Source organism: Dama dama, chromosome 18, assembly GCF_033118175.1.
Source record: "Dama dama isolate Ldn47 chromosome 18, ASM3311817v1, whole genome shotgun sequence".
Lineage (NCBI taxonomy): Eukaryota > Metazoa > Chordata > Mammalia > Artiodactyla > Cervidae > Dama > Dama dama.
Genome location: NC_083698.1, coordinates 13,573,092 through 13,577,102, shown reverse-complemented (window position 1 = coordinate 13,577,102; position 4,011 = coordinate 13,573,092). Strand labels below are relative to the sequence as shown.

The window sequence follows — 4,011 nt, the reverse complement described above, 5'->3', positions numbered from 1 at the left end:
TTCTCCATGAAGTTATGCTTGAAGGAGCCGAAATGCCTGAATAACCACCTAAGCATCTCCCCCACTGACTTCTTGCAGAACATTAACAGCTCTTCTCCTCTTTGGTCTAACTCACATGTTCCTGGGCTTTCCTGGTGGCTCAGTGGTAAAGAATCCGCCTGCCAATGCAGGAGATAGAGGAGACACAGGTTCAATCCCTGGGTTGGGAAGATTCCCCTGAGAACACAGAAACCCACTCCAGAATTCTTACCTGGCAGATGCCATGGACAGAGGAGCCTGGCAGGCTACAGTTCACAGAGTCACAAAGAGTCTAACACGACTGATGTGACTTAGCATGTACACATACAGGTATTCCATAAAGAAACACACTGTTAATTTCAGGCATTAAAACATCATGGAAAGGGGATTAGAAAAAGATGCCCATAAATGTCCTTGTAGGTTGCAGAACAATGATGAAAAATGTTGAGAAACCCTGGATTCAGGCATTTTTCTCAGAAAAGCTCCCTCAAGATTATGTAAGCAGGAATAACACACCGTCAAACGACTGACCAACAATTGTTGAGCAACAATATACGTAGCCCACTTTATCAGTTATTGTAAGAAAACAAAAGAGACACAAAATTTGACTCCTGTTTTTGAAAGTGTATATAGCTGAGCTCCACAGTGAACATTCAGCACAAGATAATAGATGCTGATGATATCAACCCCTAGATATATAAAGAACTATTTTAAATATTTTAATAATGTGACACAGTTTATGAAAAGGGCTCAGTAATTACACAAACGTAAGGTCAAGTGTAGCTCAAAGGACAGAAAGAGGAGGGTGGTGATCTGGGAGGGTTTCCTGCACACAATGGGATGTGAATTGGACCCTAGGAGGTGACGGGGGTTGACGCAGTGGACGGGAGATGGGAAAGTTCCCAAATAAGAAAGAGGCTCTGGCCTGAGGACTTGCATCAGAACACAGAGTAAGACTCTCAATTCCAGAAGGAAAACAAAGTCTCCAGGGATCTAGGACAGAGTTTAGAGACCTGAGCCAAGTCCTGGCCAGTTTGAAGGTCTCACGGGGACAGTTTTCAATTTTTTTCCATTAAAAAATTTTTTTTATGATCGCTATCTTAGTGCATGTGACGTGGTATCTCACTGTGTGTTTCTTTTAATATTACATTTTTTCCTTTAGTAAAATAAACTAACAAAATTTATCACTTTAACTATTTCAAAATGTACAGTTCACTGGCATTAAATCTATTCATACAGTTGTGCAACCACCATGACTATCCATGTCCAGAGCTTTTTCATCATCCTATACTAAAACTCTATACTCATTAAACAATAATTTCCCAGGAGGACTTCCCTGGTGGTCCAGTGGTAACGAATCCAATGAAGGGGATGCAGGTTGAATCCCGGGTTGGGGAACCAAGACCCCACAAGTCGTGGGGCAACAAAGCCTATGCGTCACAACCAGAGAAGCCTGCATGCCACAGTGAAGACCCAGCACAGTAAAAAAAAAGAAAAGAAAAACTTCCCATCCCCCTCTTCTCCCAATCCCAGCCAATCACTGTGACACATTCTGTCTCTATTTGTTTCCTAGGTACTTAGTATAAGTGCCATTTTGTGTCTAACTTATTTCATTCAGAATAAGGTCTTCAAGTTTCATCTATGTTGCAACATGTGTCAGATTTTCATACTTTTTAAAGGCTGACTAATGCGCCCCTGTACCCAGCTTTTTCTTCTTGTCCCAACTTTCTTGATAATTTAGCTGTGAGACTCTAAGTGCAGGCATCCTTTCAAAGGCCTTAGAGTACTATACCCATGAGAGGCCATATTATCCCAGGTTGAGCTGTACATATCTGTTTAATGTCCTCCCCATCCCAAATATTGTCCCTGTTACAGAAATAAAAGAGAAGGAGTCCTCAAGGTCGACTGCAATGTTTTCCACCTTTGTGGTTAGAAGAATTGTGGATTCATCGAAGAAAGAGGACAATCAGAACCATGATGATGAAGTCTATCTGCCTGTGTGTGTTCAGCCACTCAGTCATGTCTGACTCTGTGACCCCATGAACTGTAGCCCCACCAGGCTCCTCTGTCCATGGGATTTCCCAGGCAAAAATGCTGGAGTGGGTTGCTATTCCCTTCTCCAGGGGATCTTCCTGACCTAGGCATCAAACCTGGGTCTCCTGCATTGCAGGCAGATTCTTTACCCTCTGAGCCACCAGGAAAGCCCCCAATCTGCCTGAGTTGGAGGTAATTACAGAATCAACTGAAACGTCCATTGAAGATCCATAACTGGAATTCAAAAGAGAGGCTGGAAACAGAGAAGCAGAACCCAAGCTCATGGGCATTAAGAGGCTCCTCTGCTGAAAATCTCAGCACTGAAGGAGCTGTCTCGGGAACACGACGCTGACAGACTCCACGGGAGGGGAAGTCAAAGAGAGGGGTGGTTTAAAAGTCTAAAGAGTAAGGGAAGACCCAGTTAAGGGCAGGAACCATGCCTTTATAACTTCTTAGTAGACTCAGGCTGACTTGAGTACTGTGATATAAAGGATTCTGAGGCCAGTTCCAGGCTGAGTAAATTCGTGCTTTAATCTCGCTATTCAAGTGGGATGATGGTGAGGGTGTGCGGAGGCAGAGTGTGGCCATGTGAACCACTCATTTACTATCTCTGCAATGTGGGTTAAGGAGGATTATGACATAAAAAGATCTACCATTGATGTTGCATGCTATTTCCTGGAGGAGGAGACATCTGAACTGAGCCTTCAAATAAGTAACTCAAGGTAGAGAAGGAAGAGGGCAGACCTTAGTTTTATGCTCTCTATATATCTCATATATTTTACATGTAGGAGAGGTAAGCCAGGACTGCAGTTAAACCATCAACTAGCTCTCTCAAACTCCATCTACTGAACTCATCTGCAGGACAGCAATAGAGATGCAGAGACATAGAGAACAGACTTACAGACACAGCAGGGGATGGAGACGGTGGGACAAATTAAGAGAGCAGCATGGAGACACACACATTTCCATATGTAAAACAGACAGCCAGTGGGAATTTGCTGGACAATCCAGGGAGCTCAGCCCTGGTGTTCTGTGATGACCTGGAGGGTGGGATGGGGTGGGAGGTGGAAGGGAGGTTCAAGTGGGAGGGGACATACGGCTGATTCATGTTGACATACGGCAGAAACCAACCCAACATTGTAAAGCAATTATCCTCTTGGTGAAAGAAAAACAAAACTCTACTCACCGTTTTTCTAGTTTCCCTCGTGTACTGGAAGACTCCTTTGCAGCAAGGATTCAGGTTGCAAAGGCATGCATTTTTTTCCATGTAGAAAGCAGACATGAAGGAAAGGCCATTTTCATAACCCTTTGGCTCCTTACGCTAGCTACATGGAATGGAAAATAGTCTTTGGGTTTTTTTCCCTCCAGTTTCCTCGGTTAAGAGGCAAGTGCAACGGCAGTGATGGCAGCAGCTTTTGATCTCCCTGGACTGCTGTAGAGCTTCTTGAATTAAATCTGTTAGCAGCCTCTATTATGCTCCAGGAGGTGTTTTTGGAGGCCTGGCCTAGACTCTTCTTCCAGACCTTCTGACACTTTTTTTTTTTTAAATATGGAACGCTTCACGAATTTGCGTGTCATCCTTGCGCAGGGGCCATGCTAATCTTCTCTGTATCGTTCCAATTTTAGTATATGTGCTGCCGAAGCGAGCACCTTCTGACACTTTTTTAAGTACCCAACTGCCTGAAATCCCTCACTGCCTAGAACACCTCGAACGACTTCTGCTTTCTACACTGAACCCCAGCTGGGATCAGGAGAATCAAAGATAGTGGGAAAGTATACACTATGATTGGGAACAAGGAGAACAGGAGCTTGACTGAAGACATGGGATTGTTCGAGGCAGCTCAAGATGGAAATATACTGGACGGATGGGGTCAGAACCAGACTGGGAGCTTTTCACGCCACAGATCAGTTAAGGCTTGATCTCAGTTCAGGCTTGATCTCACAGGGAACAGCGATCAT

General features: G+C 44.2%; 1 non-coding gene across 1 annotated transcript; it reads right to left on the bottom strand.

Moving 5' to 3' along the window:
• Window positions 1-3,595: 3,595 nt before the first annotated feature.
• Window positions 3,596-3,702, bottom strand: LOC133073135 (U6 spliceosomal RNA). The gene has a single exon (XR_009696845.1). It is a non-coding gene; the product is annotated as a U6 spliceosomal RNA (small nuclear RNA).
• Between the last annotated feature and the right edge of the window lie 309 nt (window positions 3,703-4,011).